Raw genomic sequence first — 19,374 nt, 5'->3', positions numbered from 1 at the left:
TGATGAGAAAGCAGATGCCCGCCTCAAGGATGCTGACTGTCAAGATCCATATTAAGGCCTGTGGGAAGCCGTCCTGCCCATCCACGGCCCCACGCCCCCGATTTCTTTGTCCAGCCCCCTTCTCTTTCTTGATATAACCCAATTGCTGCACTGGGTTGTTAAGGTGGGACTATCAGTCTGAGAGTCTCCCATCTTCCCAGGTGGCTTGCACTCGAATAAACCTCTTTCCTTTTCACCAGCACCTGTCTCACAAGTTTGCTTTTGGTTGTAGCAGGAAACCAAATCCGGGTTCGGTTACAAAACTGCTTGTGTTTACAGTGAAATACTTATGTGCCGTTTTATTTATTCATTTAATTTTTTTCTGTAGCATTTTAGAGTGGGTAATTTTGTTGGTCTTCAGACCGTGGGTTGCATTTCTGAATACTCATTTTTACCTCCTTCCACATGAAAATGCAATTGGCAAGAAACATTTCTATAACCACTTCAAAGAGTTTTTTCCTATTGTTTTCTAAAAGTATAAACATTTGAATGGAATTGTTCAGATTTGTTCAAGATTTAAAATAATGCATCTAACAATGGCCTCACATATGCCAAAGGGCATGTTGAAGATGGAGTTTCCAGAGAAAGATGTTTGAAGTAGACTGGAATTTCTTCTCAATATCAAGTTTTTCTAGTTCTTTTTCTTTTTCTTTTTTTTTCAATTTTTTTATTTAATTATTTTTCAAGTACAGTTTTCTGTCTATTACTCCCATCCCATTCCACCCCCCATCCTCCCCCCTCCCTCCCATTTCCACCCTTCTCAGTTGTTGTCCATGTATCCTTTATATAGGTTCCTCTAAATCCCTCCCTTATTTCCCCTGAAATTCCCTCCCCTCTCCCCTCTGGTCACTGTCAGCCTGTTCTCTATTTCAGTGTCTTTGGTTATATTTTGCTTGCTTGTTTGTTTTGTTGTTTAGCTTCCTGTTAGAGGTGAGATCATATGGTATTTGTCCTTCAACACCTGGCTTATTTCACTCAGCATAATGCTTTCCAGTTCCATCCATGTTGTTGCAAAAGGTAGGAGCTCCTTCTTTCTTTCTGCAGCATAAAATTCCATTGTGTATATGTACCATAGTTTTTTGATCCATTCATTTACTGACGGGCACCTAGGTTGCTTCCAACTCTTGGCTATTGTAAATTGTGCTGCTATGAACATTTGGGTGCATATGTTCTTTGGGATTGGTGTTTTAGGGTTCTTAGGATACAATCCCAGCAGTGGAATTGCTGGGTCAAAAGGCAAGTCCAATTTTAGTTTTCTGAGAAACTTCCATACTGTTTTCCATAATGGTTGTACCAGTCTGCAATCCCACCAACAGTGGACCAGAGTCCCCTTTTCCCCACACCCTCTCCAACATTTGTTGTTTATTGCTTTGTTTATGATAGCCATTCTCACCAGTGTAAAGTGGTATCTCATTGTAGTTTTAATTTGCATCTTTCTTATAGCTAGTGATATTGAGCATCTTTTCATGTGTCTCTGGATCCTCTGTATGTCTAGTTCTTTTTCTAAGCACTTTAAAAAATTAGATATAACTTTAGAACCAAACAAGATTTAAAAAAAACAACTTGCTGTCTGGAGCAAATTACTATTTTTTTTCATGAACCCTGGAATCTTCACAGAAATGTGGAGAGTTTCTACAGCATTTAAATGATGAGCCAAATGGCAGCTTCAGGATCTATAAAGATTCTGAAGCTACTACCAAGCTCTCTAGATAGAAGTGACTTTTTATAAACAAACACTGTCCATTTACCAGAAACAGAGTCTCCTGATTTCTTGCCGTATATCTTGTTTCTGTTTCTGTGTGAATAAATGTCAGGCAAAATCAAAATAAATACAGGTTTAAGATAATTCGGTTTTCCGTTTTTTTCACCCAGTAGGTAAACAGTCAACAGTTTTCTCACAGTGGTTTACTTCTCATTTCAAGATACTTGTTAAAAGGATTTCTTTAAATTCAGCAGAAAGCAGATAGTATTCCTACCAGGTCATGCAGTGATTACGATTTGGCTAAAATCCTTTGAATCTTCTGAACATGAAACTGTGGATGATTCTCCCCGTGTCATAATGTCACTGTGGTGTGTACACACATTACTGTTCTGTTTGGTCCATTCAGCACCTCTGCTGCTGAGGTTTGATTTTAGGCTTGGTCAGAAAGAGCGTTCTATGTATTAGATTGATTGGTGTTTCGATTAATTTCCACTAGAATTACACTCCAATATCATTGTGGAAGTAGAAATGGAATCACTCTATTACACCTGAATATCCATACAGAATCAAAATTAGTTAGTTTTTAAGACTGCATTACTGCGTAGTTAGTATGCACACTTAGATTGTGAGCCGCAGCAGGATTTTATCCATTCTTAGAATTATGTATCTGTGGATTGACCTTCTCTCTGCCCTATAGATGCGGGTAGATATTCATGACCTGCCCCTGGTGAAAGGATTCATCTGAAGTGGTCCCTCCTTTTATAATTTGTGCTGTTTCTAGCTTTCCAATTTGGAAATACTAGTGGGTTTTTCCACATTTGTGTTTAAAAACTGCACGTTCTGTCTTCCAGAAAAGAGCAGAGTGACTTGTCTTTTAAAACATCATTTCACTTTTTTCCTACACGAATGCACAAATCTAATCTTCAAAATTTCAAATATTTTAATAATTTCTGGTTGTTGATATTGTTCTCTCCATACTAGTTTGGTATTTTCTCATTTGCGCTTACCTTCATTTTATTTGGTTTTTATAATGAGTGTTAGGAAGAAAGCCATTGTTCTCAGATTTTACTCGGAAAGCTTTGTAGAACGATCGGTTGTTACAGGGTATTTTAACCCCTTTGTGGAGTTTCAGATTTCAGGTATGTAGGTTTAATCTCATTAACCATTTCTTGAACTCTTGGTAGAGTCCACCTGGATCACCATGTAAACGGTGCGGTGATAGCTGCTGTGGTCTCTCAGACGGGAGAAAGACTACTGTATTGGATATATCCCAAGGCAACTGAAACCTCCCAAAACACGTGACAAAAAGACAGTGTTTGATTGAGAAGGAAAATATTATCCACTGAAGCCAGAAAAGTCTTCCGACCACGTGGGTTTCCTAGGCCATATTTAATGTTTCAGTCATTAGGCTAAGAACGATGGAAATCCACAGAAAGGTTTTAGTTAGGATCTGCCAGTTAAATCTCCTCACTCCCACCCAGTACGAACCATGTGGCTACTTTCTCTTTGAAATAGCAGCTAACCTTTTTCTATTAACATATTTTCTAAAACTAAAACTCAATGCATTGAAGAATCTAGTGCAACCTTGAAAGAGAGGGTGAAGTGGAATAAGGACAGAAGGAAGTCAGAGGTTTCGGTGTTTTCTGTTGGGGCAGGGAGCCGGCTGCACTCCAAACACCAACAACTGTCTTGGAGACGGTGTGGGGAGACCTAGCAACCTGGAGTTTGTTAAAGCAACTGTCACTTCTCTGAAAACTGTTTAGTACTCTGACTTTTCAAAATATATATCTTCTTAAATTTAAGACTGTAATATTTTGATATGTCTTGGTTCTTACTTGACCTATGCATTGATAGCAACAGAAAATAAAATGTAACAGAATATTTAATACCTATTCTACCATAACTAATATTATGAAGATTTTTCTTCTCTGGACTTGTACATTGGACAATTTATGGAAGAATGTTATATTTTATAGCCAATTGTTTTAATTATTATACAGATTATACTTCTTTATAATTTTGATAATCTTGAAAATAAATATTATTAAACCTGGGAATGTGATAACCTATTTTTAAAAGCCATAGATTTAGAGCAGGTTCAACCACACTAGTGTGTACTTAGCGTGAATAGTCATTACCAGTAGTCGCTTCATGGGAGAAAAATCAGGTAAATCTCAACACAAAATATATTGTACATGGAGACAAAGTCTCTGGATAAAACATTTGTTTTGCGGGAACATATTGCAGCTCTTCACATAAATTGCCAGTTGTTTTTTAACTTGATCTAAGGGTGGGGAATTTGTACTTGGAATAGTTCTGTAATATGTAGATCAAAGCCCCCAAAGTGTGTTTATCCACAAGAACACGTAGCTAAAATGGTGGCGCTATAATACATATAACCAAAAGTAACCTCGCAGAGTGGTCCGATCATAACTTCCCAACTGGGAAAGCCGTGGTGGGTAGTCACGCCTTGGGCGTATAACTTCTCTCGTCAAGGAATTGCGTTTGTTTTAAGCAAGCCCTGTCTATTGTTTTCATGCACCTAGGTTGATACACCTTTGAAGTCAACTTAATCACCTTCGTTTGCGCACATAATCTTAACTACTCTGTAATCTGATCTCTGCTTTGCTTTCTCCCACCTTCTTGTAATCTTCTCTGTGTCCTCTCCTTAATTTCTAACGCATAAAAGAAACTGCAAAACTGTCATTCTCCAGTTTCCTGGCAACTGTGTTCAGTTTGGCTTAGATAGGTTCTCACAAAAATTCTCTACAGATTTGGACATTTCTTAGGTTGATATATGCTACCTGAAGTTTAATTTTCTCACATTTACTCTTTCTTACACCATGAATTATTCTAGTTATTTTATTCTTATAATTCATAAATAAAACGAGCTCTCGAGAGAGTGAAATATATATACATATATATGTTACAAAATAGAGGTCCGGGGGGGTCAATACTTGGCCCACCGAGGGATGCCCAAAACTGCTACAGAAAACAGGGGCCCCTCCCAAGGATGGTACACTAATACCTGCTGGGCTCGTCTGTCTGCTGCCAGAGAAAAGACATCTCTCAATGCCAGAGATTTGTGAACAGGAAAAGGAAAGGTTTATTCAAAGCTATAGAGACTTAAAGCAGTGACCCGATGTCCCCATAAAAATATCAAAGTCCTTTAGGGTATACACCTACACACACACACACACACACACACAGAGCTCCCTTCTCCCCCTGTCCTAACTCTGGGTACCATAAATCAGGAAAAGAGCACACGCCTGTTTTTCCAGGCTGCGGGTACTATCATCTGTGTCACGGTCCAGGCAGGATCTCCAGTTAATCCAAAGTCATGTGGCACTTTCTCACGGTCCACTGGCAAGAGTTCTTTGTACCCATTTTTCCAGTCAAAGTCTCACCTGCTTTCCAGGCCACGCTGCCAAAGGGAGCGCCCCAAAGGCACATGAGCCTCCTCTACCAGAGCTGCAGGGGTCCGCACTCTGACCAAAAGCGTGGGCTTTCTTCTTCACCTGGCTGCAGGGATCTCCATTCTGGCAGAACCAAGTGGTACTCCTTCACAAAGCTGCAGGGGTCCCCACTCTGGCCAAACTGCATGGCTCTTTCTCCAATGACTGCGGTGTCTGGGTTTAAATCCCTGCACTAGTCCTCCTTTGCAGCCCAATTTCCGACTCTTCCTAGAATTGGTTACACCTGTCAGGACTCCCACATCCTCCCAGCTCGACTGGGCTGCCATAGTGAGTCTGGGCAGGTGTGGCCCCATGGTGTGGAGCCAATCAACTCCAAGCTCACACGCAGGCGCTGTAACTAGGCAGGGGACCAGCCCCCAGTTACATCCTGGGTAGAAGCCACTCCCTTCTCCCTGGCTCAAAGTATGGCCACAGCTATTGAACCTATCTGTGAAACCAGTTAAAGGTTATAGATACATTAAATGACCATTCCTGAGGTTAGCTGCGAAACTGTTGCTATGCGAAACAGCTCTCAATGGCCCTGCTCCATTTGTCCCTTCCCCCAAGTGACACCTGGGAGGGGGGTGAGGACATCTTAATATTTCCTGGACACCCTGAGCTCTGGACCCCATTTCAAATCCTGTTCTGAGGCCCCCCTCTTGGCTGCGCCCTGTTACATATATGCAATCAGATCACTGGGGAGGAGGAGAGAGGGGCATTGCTGGAGACAATGGTAAACAGTCTAGGAAGGTATTGGTTGAGAAGCTGAACACCTCTAAATCACATGCAATTATGGGCCAAAAGATTTAAAATAAAAAGGGCAGAGACCAGGTCTCTGGCTCTCCTTTTCTTAAGGATGCCTGGATGATTGTGCTGCGGTTGCCTGTGTTTCCCAAGGGACGGTACTTTGGATGAATTTGGATGGGGGAAGAAACTCTGGGTGCAGCCTAGGATCAGGCTGGCCTGGCCGAGGGTGGCAGGGCTGTTCTTTGGGTGTTTTAGAGGGGGCGGGCTGCCATTCTTTCAAAAATTGTGTAGCTTTTGTATCTTATGTTGTTTTGGTTTGTAAACTAATCTGATAGAAACAAGATAATTGAAAACTAACAGGGGCAGGGGTGGTGGGGTGGTGGATGATAGGAAACTCAAAAGATAGCTAATAGTTTAGCCTCATTGATAGGCTTAATCGATTAAAGCCATAACTAAAGAGTACCAGGGTTTATAGCTTTAATTGCTAGGCTTGAGTGACTAATGCATGTGGAAAGCTATTATTTCAAATGGTGTAGCTTTTGAATAAAGACTCCTTTCCTCATTTGCCAAACCTTTGCCTCCAGAATTTTGCCTGGAGGGTGGTGGTGGGCAGGAAGGAGGACCCCACTTGTGTTTGGTAACAAACATAGGCCTAGTATATACACAAAGTTCAGAGCCTATTATGTAATGTAAAAATGCTCGAATGTAAATATAGAATGAATACACAGGTGATGTATTGTGGAATTGTAGACCTGAAACCAATACAAATTTATTAACCAACATCACCCCAATGAATTCAGTAGAAAACAATGAAGTTAAGCAAAACTTTTGCATCAAAAGGTTTTAATAAACCTTTCTGAAGTGAACAAATAAATAAATGCTAGGTTATCTACAATAAAATTTGTCCTAATTATTCAATTGTGTGAATATAATAAAATATTTTATTTTATTCTTTATTTTAAAAAAGACTTTACTTATTTACTTTTAGAGAGAGGGAAAGAGAGGGAGAGAAACATCAGTGTGTGGTTTCTTCTCATATTCCCCTTACTGGGGACCTGGTCCACAACCCAATCATGTGCTCTGATTGGAAATTGAACTGGTGACCCTTTGGTTCACAGGTCAGCCCTCAATCCACTGTGCCTCACCAGCCAGGGCATATAATGAAATATTTTAATAGAAGAGTATGTCAAAATAGATTTTATACTAATAGAAACTCACTTAAAATTAGCTTTCTAAATCATTGAAAGCTAAGTAAAAATAATCTTTCATTTTGTCAAGAACTTTAATGTTTATGGAACCAAATTTCCAATGAGTTATATTAAGAAAGATTCACTAATTATAACATTTGTAGAATTAGGATTTCAATACATAATGTTATTTAAAAAGTATTTCTCTATTTATGTATCTTATATGAATATTTATTTTACAAATAAAGTGTACATTCACTGGAAACAAAAGTAAATTGGACTTTCAAACATTTTAAAAATGCCTTATATTTTATTTGAAAAGTTACAATGAGTCACCAAATCATTCTGTAGGTTTGTTTTATTTATTTTTTAATATTGAGCATGGGATGGGACTTTGAGATAATTCAAAAGACTTGCTCAAACCACCCCCCCCCCCCAGTAAAGTGGGTATCTATCTATACTACTCTCTTCCTGTATTTGCTTTGATCTAAGGACATAACTAAAGAGTCACGAGGTCAGGAAGTCAGCGTAAGTTCTCCCGCCTCCCACATTCACCTTGGCTCTGTTGTTTCCTTTGTTCTGATGCGAATATGGATCTGTCTGCTGTCTTATCTCAGCCTAAGAAATACAAAATATAATACAAATAAGATCTCATAAGGGCTTAGAATATAAGCTCCTCTAGGGCGTTTCACATGGCAAAATGAGAAGAAACAGAAACTGTCTGCACAAATGGGTACTGCGGCTGCAGCCTCACCCTCGCCAACCACCTCAGAAGTTACTTGCGAATGGTTTGACGGGGTCATCCCATCCGCCTGGAGGATGGTTTTGCTCAGGCTAGAATGGAGGCCTTGTTCTTCCAAAGACCTGAAAAATCTGTGTGGCTTTCTACTTGTTCTTTGACGTTTGATGTGTCTTTTATGCTTGTCTTAGAAGTAACTTTGTATGATATGTGATTCTATTTCTAATGTCTCATTGACTTATCTTTTATCTTCCCAGAAGGCAGGACCCTGGAGTAATCTCTTTGTTTTCTACAGCAGTGCTGGGGTATCTTCACCCATCAACAAATGACCCGTCCTTTGTTCTCAACACATGTCTAATGAATTTTAGTTCAGAATATTTTCCCCTAGCAGTATAATATTAAAAATTATTGCCTACTTTTCAACAAGGCATGAAAAGAACACTTTAAAATTCCAGGGTGTCAGTGATGCGAAAGAAACACAGTTTTATTATTACGTTTGTTGCTAGATATATAATGTAACTCTTCCCTTTCCCTCCACTTTTAACCCATTTATATTTCCTAGGACAAAATCAGACTTCTGGTCGTCTGGGATATGAGTATATCAGATGTCTAAAGTTGTAGGTTTTAGGAGGAAATAAGATTAGAGTAAACCAGTTGTCCTGAAACCTAGACCTTAGTTACAATCCTTTTGGGAACTTCAAAAAAAAAGTGTGAATTCCTGAGTCCTGTTACCAGAACTACCAGGTTAGAATGGGAAAGGTTGAGTGGCATAAATCAATGCATTAAAAAGGATTCCAGGTGGTGAGAATTATCAGTCAGCTTGGGGACAACTTTGATATTGACTGTGACGTTTCCTTCCATTCTGAGATACTATAATGCTAACCTCTCCCAGCAAATTCCCTTCCTTTTGTCCAGTGGCTGTGGCGAGAGTGAAATAGTTGCTTTCCGTTGACACTGATCCCTGCATACGTGTAAATGTTTATCTGGAAAGACTGATACATTCCCCACACTCAGTGTTCTGTAGCTGGAGACTGCAAAGCGTGAAATTACTTTTAAAAACATTTGCTCAAGAAGTTACCTTAATTTGACAACAACCCAGGCACAGGTTACCTGCAGTTTACTGGCAAGCTGAGGACAGGCTGCATTGTTTTAAATTGTATTTTAGAGTACCTTGGAACTTTTCTGCTGATCCCTCTGCCTTTCGTCTCCTCACTTAACGCCATCTTTTAAACCTCACCTTTAATATATCTTACCAGCTCAGCATCCACTATGTGATCAGTATCAGCAGGTGCAATTAGTATGTGACATTGGAGGACTGAGTCTGTTCTAAGTCTGAGTGTCACTGATTCTGCCTTATGTCATGTACTTGGTGTGGATGCTAATGAAGGTGATAAGGTGGCACCCTGCCAGAATAAAAAACAGGTTGCCGATCTTAGAGCTTTGATTGGTGTTGTCATTTACATGTATACAATATAACATGCAACATGTTAATGTATTATATTGCAATAAATATTTTATATCAATAAAACAATAATATACAACGATGCATAATATATACATGTGTATACACACATGTATATGTGAATGAAATGAAATGGATCTAAATGAAATTCAAGAGCATGTTTGTATCACAAAAAATTATTCATTCCTCAAGAAATACTGTAGCATTCATGATTTGGTTTTCTTCTGTTAGAGTTAAATATATTTTTATGAGAGAGGAAAAGTACTTGATGATTATTTTAAGAATGTAATTTCCTGTGAAAATTACATCTCATCATTCCATTTCCCAATTGTTGGTTGGTGACATCAGATTTATTTTACATGGTCATCCAAAGCATAGCACTGAATCGGCACATTAATTCAAAGTTATTGTAATTTCCTTGTGTAACTGTTTTGTTTTTTCTATTTTATGTAAATGCTCCAGATGGCAAAAATTCTTGTGAAATAAATAATTTAACATAGTCTGGACAACCATATATAATTGTATCTACGTCTGACATTGAGAAAATGAAAGGTGTATGATATATTGAGATACAACTTAAGCTTTTGAAAAGAAAAGTACATTTTCCAAGTTTGAATTATTCTTTAACCAAATCCTTCTTTTTTGTTGTTGAGCAATTTTTTGAATCTAGATTCTAGTCTAGATTCTCATAGGGAACATAAGGATGATAAGAGCCACCTGTCAAGAATGTTTTAAAGTCAAGAGAAAATATCTGTGTAATGTGCTCCTCACAATTATACTCCAATAATTTAAGTTACCTTTGTTATTTTAGCCTTTAAAGTTAAAATAAATAATTATTACAGTAATAACTAAATATATGTACTGATGCTTCTCAACTTACAGTGGCGTCATATCCTGATAAACCCATTTTAAGTTAAAAATATTGTGAGTCAAAATGCATTTAATACACCCAACCCACCAAACATCACAGCTTAGCCTGGCCTAGCCTGCCTTACTCATGCTCAGAACACTTACATTAGCTTACAGGGGGGCAACATTATCTCAGTGCCGTTGTCTAACATCATGGGAGAGCATTGTATTGCATATCACTAGACCAGGGAAACATAAAAATTCAGAATTGGAAGAAGAGTTTCTACTAAATATGTATTACTTTCACACCATTATAAAGTTAACAATGTAAGTAGAACACTGTTTTATTTTATCACATACCAACATATCTATATTTTTATAATCGAAATGACAAGATTTTTAAGTTGCAAAAGGAAATAATTTTTCTCATATAATTTCTAGAAACTTGACCTGTTGCTTCCTCATAACCACAAGTATAACCCGCCTCTTACCCTTGTAATTCTAAGGCTGTGAGTGTTTTCTCTTAGGTGTGTCTCTGCCCATAAGTTAAGTTCCTGCTGGACTTTTGGTTGTAAACACAATACATTCTGTTCTTTAACATCTCTAATTTATTCGAGAATTTTAGTCTGGAGTTGGGTCTTGATCACCTTTATTAAGAACTCGGTTTTTATAAATTACTTCTTTTCTGCCAGATCTCTACCCTTTCTTTAGTTGTTTGAATATGGATCTCTTTTCTCATTGGGAGAAAGCTAGATTTCACTCCATCTTTTAATTCCCCATTGCTTTCCACTCTGTGGTTTATGGTATATACTCTAGGCTTTGAGTCTTTTAGGCTCTTGGCATTATTATGCTAAATTTAGTCTCCCAAACAGCCTAGCTTTCATAACAAAATTGCAGCTGTTTAGGACTATTATTTTTAGTAAATAGGAAAAATGAGTTATTTAGAAATATGCTATGCTCCCTGAAGCAATGAATGCCACTGGTTGATTAGTTTGAGGGATATATGAGAAAATATGAGCGGTTCAGGATATAATATGCCTGCAAGTAACAGGAATGTTGTCTCAAATGGGTTTCAATGATAAAATATATGCCCCTACATGAAGGAAGACTAGAGTGGGACCATCTTCAGGTGTGGTTCTTTCAGCAGTTTAAAAACATCTTTAAGGATCTGGCTCTTTGTAACCTTCTTCCCTTCTGTCAGTTCATTCTCTGGCTGGTAGTGAGATAGATACATTCATTCCAATTTTTCACAGTCCCAGACACAGGCACATCCTGAGGAAAATGACAATCCTATGACCTTTTGTAGTTTCCCTTGAAAGTAGAAACACTTTTCCTGAAGTTTCTGAGTCCCCTGCTACCAATATGATAGTATGATCCTACTTTTCCCCTTCACCAATCTCTGACAAGATACTGGAGATTATCCCAACATAAATTATGCCATGGAATTCAGCTTCTCCTGAAGCATAATGCAAAGAGAAGAAAACAGGTATTTGTCTGCAATAGATTAGGATCTATTAGGAAGGAGAATGTCATAAATGTTTATTGGGTAGGAAAGCAGTATCTGCAACAATCATAATACAACGTTATTCCTCAACATATTCGTGCAAGGAATTTCAAGATGTCCTTGTCTGTGATGTCAAAGGTTTTAAACAGCGTGGAGAAGTTATGTGCAGTATGTGTGTACATGACAGGGAAAACTATATGCAGAAAGAACTTCTAGAAAGTCCCAAATGTTTTTAAAATTTTTTTTTCCAAAAGTTTTTATAGAAAGTGAAGTTGCTCAAACAAAGCCTGAAGAAAAGAGAAGTGTGCATCTTACCCCCTTGCCACTGCCCCTTCTTTCAGGAGAAACAGTTTCTTCCTGGAGTTTCCTTTTTAGAAATAAGCTTCCGAACAACAATGGGTTGTGCTGCCCCTGTGCCTGGAGATTGGAGCAATGGAAAAATAAAGTGTAAGGCCCACACGCATGAACATGAGATGCAAAAAGGTGCTTTCAGTGTCACATCCACGTAGATGGTGAGAAAGCAACCACTGGATTTAAACAGCAGATTCAATGATGATGGGCAAGTTGAATGGAGCCTAAGAGAGCTATGTTTAACATTGACACAGAAACTAACTGGTTTACATCATAGATCTTTAGAATCCTTTATTGACTTTTATTTAGGGATGGTAAAGATCCTAGACTTTGTGATTAAACAGATCTGGGTGTCATTTTGCCACTGGTAATTATAAGCTAGGATGCTGTGCTGTCTTGGAGGTTGTTTTCAGCACAGACTCGGACTTGAATCCTTCTCTATGCCTGTCAGTGTGTTGCAAATACTGATTTAGGCAACAGATATGGGTTTTATCCCAGTTTCATTGCTTAGAGGTTATGATTATGAGCAATATGTTCAACTTCTCTATATACTATAATTTTCTGATCTGCACAATGGAAATAATGACAGACCTATAACATAATGTTGTGTGGATTTAATACTGCATATATTTTTACTAATGTTGGTTTATACTTCATGACTTCCCCCTCATTCGTATTTGAAAGTTGTCTCCTGATTAGTGTAGAAAGACAATCATACATTTAGAGATCTATTTAAAAATTTGACAGTTATAAAAATAAAAAAAACATTAACATTCCTGTGATAATTTAGATGCAATGGGTCTTTCAATGCTTTTTTTTGGGTTCGTTTAAATTTCATATCACCTTATTAAATTACTATGGATGTGTGGCCTAGTCATATGAGTTTTTATAAAGAGTGGCAAAAGACTATTGGCTCATTATGTATGTACAGTGAATTCCACTCTGTGATCTATGAGCATGACTGGAAATAATTTGAATGTTTAAAAGATATTTAATGTTTTCCAGGTCTCTTCTTATAATCTAGTGCAATAAAATAAGTGCATAAATACATACATGCTTGAAATGTGCTGCATGCTAGCAACACCACCATTAATTTAGCAATACTTTTGCACATACTCTTTTTTTAAAGGTTTTATTTACTTATTTTTTAGAGAGGGGGGGGGAAGGAAGGAGAAAGAGAGGGAGAGAAACATCAATGTGTGGTTGCCTCTCCTGTGCCCCCTACCAGGGATCTGGCCCATAACTCAGGCATGTGCCCTGACTGGGAATTGAACCAGTGACGCTTTGGTTCGTAGTCTGCACTCAATTCACCGAGCCACACACGCCAGGGCTTCACATATTCTTTTATTAATTTTTATTGGAGAAAATAAAAGCATGAATATACTTATTTTCATGGTCTATCTAGATTAAAGAGTAAAGAAAAATAAAGGTCTTTGTCCCCTCCATTTAGGTTAGAAAATAGTCCCTTTATCACTCTTCATGTGATCTTTCTAATTACCTCATGTTTAATGTTGAACATGTATGTTCCACTCTCTGGATATTGTTAAAAAATCCAAGCTGATGATACCAATTACATTTTTACCGCTTTCTGCAATCTTTAGCAACATTTGCCCTTAATATTTTTTAATTTAAGTGTTGCCTACTTTTAAAATATTAAACTGCGTTTCTTTGGGCCTCAGTAATTTTTTCTTGGTTTTAATAAATTGGATTATATTTTGATGTGCTTATGGACAAACTATGATTCACTTCTAATAAAATGTCTCATCATATCTTTTAATCATTTTGCTATCTGATTGTTCTGTATATTTAATGATTGATATAACTTTATATTCTGATTACATTTTTATGTTGGATGTAGAATTATCCATATGGAATTTTCCTTTTTAATGTATGCTTCTTAGGAATTTAAGGTAGTCCAGGTTATAAACCTTCCCATTATAGTTTGCATTTATTTCCTTGTTTGCAGTCTTTCCACATGCAGAATACAAAAGCATCCTTTTCTATTATGTTTCAAAAATGTTATAGCTTTGTCTTTTTGATTCTTTATGCAAATTCAATCGAGTTTTGTACATTCTGTGAACCAGGTATCTGGTTTCAGTTTCTTTCACCGGGAGAACTTATGGTTCCAAAAGTACTTATTGTTTTCATACTGTTTTTCTCTACAGTGAACAGAATCACTTCCCAATTATAGAATTAGCCAATTGTTAATATCATGGCAGTGTCACTTTGTTGATAAACATTTTAGAATTATCTGAAATACCTGTTTTAAAATAAACCAAATCTCTCATACGTTCTGTAATATGACATGGACTCAGTGTGAATCACTTGTCTACACTTTTACAAACACAAAAAATCTCAATTACTAAATTTTTTCATTTACCTTAATATCTGTTAGAGAAACTGTGACTACACTGTTATTTTTCAGTAGTCTCAGTCTTGGGCGTTCACTTTTGCATTTGTTGTATTTCCTTTTATTTGTGAGTTAAAGAAAATGGTATTGATCTTGGTGGCCATTTAGGAAACAATGTCTTCTTTCTATTAAATCTTCTATTTACAAGAGTAAGTAATACCTCTTTTTCTGCATTTATTTCCTTATTATAAATGTCTTTAATAAATATTATAATTTTTGCCACTTAGTATGGCTCTGCTTTAAACTTTTATGCAAATTTCTCTTATCAGATCAATAGACTGGTGTGTTATGTATTATCAAATTTTATACATTGATTCATATGCTATTTTTCTCTAATAATATCTTTTTATAGGAAATCACATTAATCAATTGATACTCAATTATTCTTACACTCATAATATTTACTCAATACACTCCTTGTGTAGTAACAGTTTTTGATGCATTACCGAACTCGATTTACTAATCTTTAGATTAAGGTTCTTGAATCAATTTTTATGAGTGAAATAAATTTATAATTATTCTTTTTTCCAATAATTTATAATTATTGCTTTTGTTCTTAGCAAGGTTATATTTGTATAATAAGTTTGACATTGAACATTTTTTCTATTATCTAAAGCAGTTTTATGAGCTTACAATTAATATCAATATTCATTGATATTTTGTGAAACTAAAGCCCTCTAGACTTAGTGTTATTTCAAAAAAATTAATTACTACTTTTTAAAAAAAGTTTTAGTGCTATTCAGGTATTCAATATCTTTTAAAAAAATTTTATTTATTTATCATTAAAGGGGAGGGGAAGGAGAGAGGGAGAGAAATATCAATATATAGTTGCCTCTTGTGCATCCCTGCTGGGAACTGGCCTGCAACCCAGGCATGTGCCCTGACTGGGAATCGAACAGCAATCCTCTGATTTGCAGGCCTGCACTCAATCCACTGAGCTACACCAGCCAGGCCTATTATTCAATACCTTTTGAATATAAATTGTATTCAGTTTTGATAGACTTTTGTCTAGTAATAATTAGTTTATCTGAATTTCTAATATTATTGGCATAAAGTTATTAATTGAATTCATATTTTAATAGTTAATGCTGTAGCAGTTGATTTATCTCCTTTTTGTTCCAATCATGCATTTTATTTCTTAGTAATTAGAGGTTTATTTAATTTCTTGTTTGTTTTCAAGAAATCAATTTCAGCAGTGCAATTATTGCTACTGAAATGCTTTTTCTGTTTCATTAATTTCTGTCCTCTTCATTATTATTTTCTTCCTTTTCCATAATTTGAGTATATTTTGTGGGTTTTTTGGTTGTTGTTGTGTTTAAAACCCTAATTTGGAAGTTTACGCTCATGTACTTGGAAATCCCTCACTGTACTATTTCATAATCCAAAGCATAACTTAAGAATATATTTTTATTTATATCAACACCATATGCTCCAAGTGTTATAATGCTTTTTCACATTGAATGACACTGATATCAGGTGTGAGTAAGTGTAGTAATGACTGACATGCCTCATTTTCTGAGAAAGTGATATATTTCTGCCTGAAAAATAACCTTAACTTAAGATCGCTTACCCCACAGTGGGAAATATAGGAGAAGAATGGATTGTTATTCTATCTGCAAACACTCAGTTTTGTTAGACGTGCACTGAGCAGACTGAATAAACTCCAGCAGCATGTGTTGAAAGGCATGAGAGACTGCTGAGACACACCCGTTAAAGGTTCACACACACACACATTCTCTGACCTCTCTGAATGTTCCCACGAGGATACTGAAATGAGTTAAAAATATACAATCCTAGGAAAGCGTAGTATAACTTATTTACTTTTCATAAATGGAATGTATTGGGGTGACCCTGGTTCACAAAACCACACAGTTTTCAAGTGTACAACGCAGTAAAATAATGTATGCACTGCATCGTACGCCCATTGCTCTGAGCAATCTCTTCCTTTTCGCTCCCCGCTCCCTTGGCTCCTCCGCCTACCTCTTGATCCCTTTTCCCTCTGGCTGTCACCACATGCTGTCTTTGTCTTTGTGTTACATAGTTTTTATTTTCCTCGGAATCAATGCTTTACTATTGTAGAGTCAAATATTAGGATTAAAATAAGAAGCTACCTTGTTTCCAAAAAAAGACTGAGCCATTTTCCAAATGGAAGTGTGTTCAAGTCTCATAAAAACAAAGGATGCAGAAACGTTATTCTATGCAGAAACTCAAAGCAGTGATGTTATTTCCTATTGCTCTGAAGCCATAAGAAGTGAAAATTGAACTAGTGTGTAATTAACAACATACTTCTTTATTTGGGCACTTTTTAATGAAAAATAATATTTTAAAAGATATGTCTTCCCTCACACTTGGTTAGGAAATTCATCGGCATTCTCCAATCGAATGGAGGACGTTTCTTCACGAAGGTGTATGTGAGCAAAAGTACTGGCAGATCGAGGACTTGTGAGCACTTCTCCATGCAAAGTGACTGAACTGAAGGTTAATCCACCAAGGCCAATTTTTCAGATATAACAAATGCCTGGTAGGTACAGACTTTGGGCCTGCCCAAATCTCTCTGCTTTAATTGCACTTACTATTGAAAAAATACTTTATTTCCTGTGTTTAGAACATAAATTATGAGCATCATGTTGAATAAAGATGGATAGTTTTAACATAATAAATTAGAGAAATGGAAAAAAAGTGATATTGCAAGTAATATACCCCGAACTTATTTTAGAACGATTGGGGCTTTGATAGTATGAACACATTTGTTTCTGACTACTTAATACATTTCCCCCATCACATTGCACCTGTTTCTGAAACATAAAAGTGAATAATAACCAGTGTTAATGTGCTGGAGACTATAGGAGAGCCCTGAAGGCAGATAATACTGGGTGCTGCGTTGGGTGGAAGTAAAAAACAAGCCATCAATATGATAATCCATTGCTACTTAAAAATGCCCTTATTCAAGCACCCTCTTCCTTGGTTTCTACTTGCAATCAGAGGAACTGAAAAAAACAGAACCACTGAAAAATCCCCTTGTCCAAAACATGAACAACTTTATATATCACATGAAGAAACTATATAAGAACCTGGAGTTTAGCTATACATATCCAGCACTTTTCTACTTTAGAATCACAAATTCATAATATTCAATTGCATGCTTTTATAAATTATAGTTTTCAACTTGCTCTAAATATTTTAATGAGATTCATTATCATGGTTTCTCAGTACTTACATATCTCAAGAGGGTTAAAATGTTCAGCATTACTATAATTCATTTAAAAGTAAAGTATGTATTTAGCTCACTGAAATTCTGCCTAATTAAAAAAGTTCTCTGATTACCTCTTACATTTACCTGCCTTATTATAATACATTTGTTGTAATGCTTTTGAAAGAATTTTTAAAATGATAGTTTATTTTGTCATTGTGTTTTCTTAGCAATGAGTTGGCTCAGCAATTAGTGTAGGTGTTCGTACAATAATTTTCTAGTTTCATTTGGAGATTATATTATAAGAAATTTCTTGTATACTCTTTCTTTCTTACAAAAGAAATTATTTATATTCAGAATTTGTTAATGCAAACCTCAAAAAAGTTTCTATAGAATCAAAGACAGTCTAGAACAAAGTGATTTGTCATTCTAAATAGATTTCTATATTTGTAAAGACAAATGAGTAGGTGTATTCTTTCAAGAATACATTTTCTAATTTTATACAAATTATCCAATTATATTTTTAAAAAGTACAAGAACATTTTTTTCATCATGCCTGTCATTTATAAACTGACAATTAAAAATGTATTTCACTAGCATCTCTTCTCTTCAGATTGTTGAATTTACATGTAAAAACTCTTGAAGAGCAAAGGGGCAATGGAAAACCAAGTGTTAAATATTAAGAAACAATTGCCTGAACCAAAATAATCTGAATTAAAAATGCACTTGGAAACTCTCTTGCTGAAATTTTATTACTAATGGGTTTACATGTGCTGGCTTGGTTTAAAAGAATTGAATATAGTAATATGACTATAATTTGAAAGTTTTGATGTCTTTATTTAAATAGTTCACTCTCTTTAAAGTTAAGCCTATTTTAAAATAAATATGGTTTGGTCCATTTATTTATGTGGCAGGTAAAATGAAATAAATAAATTTTAGAATGTATTAGCAATTATTATATTTATAATTTTAGCACAAATATTATGAGAATAATAATGGACCATATTACTATGGTCTCCAGAGCCCTGTGTATTTTTGAAGCATATTAGTGTTTTTGTTTTCTATTAAAAATTTATGTGTAATGTGTATGTGTATATATATGTATGTATGTATGTATGTACCTATGTGTATGTATATATATACACACCCACATTCATATATATATATATATATGGAAATTGAATGTTTCAGACTCTGGATTCTTTACCTTGCATCAAAATCCTTGGATGTGTTTCCAGAAACACAAAATAACTCTCCAGCAGTCAACTACCTTGTAAATAGTAGAGCTGGAGTTGGAACCTCAATGTCCTGACCCTTAGACCGGCAACATTTGATTACTCCCATGTAGGATAGAAGAAACTTAAAACTGAAGGCCACAGGCTGGGGTTCTAGTACCACTTCTGTCTCTAAATGTATCTGTGACTTGGGCAGGTCCACTACACCTTCTGAATTTCACCTTTCTCATCTACTTTGTGAGGAATAAAATAATTTAGCATTCTCATGAAGATCAGCTGGTATAATACATGAAATTGACTAAACTTTTCTAGAGCTATTAAGCACCAAGTATCGCAGTACTGCAATTTTTCATTGTTGGTGTTTCTGCAATGAATGTAGAAATATTGAAGTAGTAATGTTAAGTGTCTCATTTAAGTAATAATACGGTATTACTGATCCTGGCCCTGGAACTCAACTTTATATTGAGAATATTTAAACATTGTGCCTTACCTGAGCTCAATGAG

The 19,374-nt window shown here is 36.1% G+C and overlaps 1 long non-coding RNA gene across 1 annotated transcript; it reads left to right on the top strand.

Moving 5' to 3' along the window:
- The first annotated feature begins 6,664 nt into the window (after positions 1-6,664).
- LOC119000321 (uncharacterized) lies at positions 6,665-19,001 on the top strand. The gene is made up of 3 exons (XR_005069294.1): positions 6,665-6,742; positions 8,475-8,476; positions 18,989-19,001. It is a non-coding gene; the product is annotated as an uncharacterized LOC119000321 (long non-coding RNA).
- The last annotated feature ends 373 nt before the right edge of the window (positions 19,002-19,374 follow it).

The sequence above is a fragment of the Sturnira hondurensis genome, unplaced genomic scaffold (genome assembly GCF_014824575.4).
Source record: "Sturnira hondurensis isolate 20B ecotype Veracruz unplaced genomic scaffold, ASM1482457v3 Scaffold0015596, whole genome shotgun sequence".
Classification (NCBI taxonomy): domain Eukaryota; kingdom Metazoa; phylum Chordata; class Mammalia; order Chiroptera; family Phyllostomidae; genus Sturnira; species Sturnira hondurensis.
This window is presented reverse-complemented; position numbering and strand designations above follow the sequence as displayed.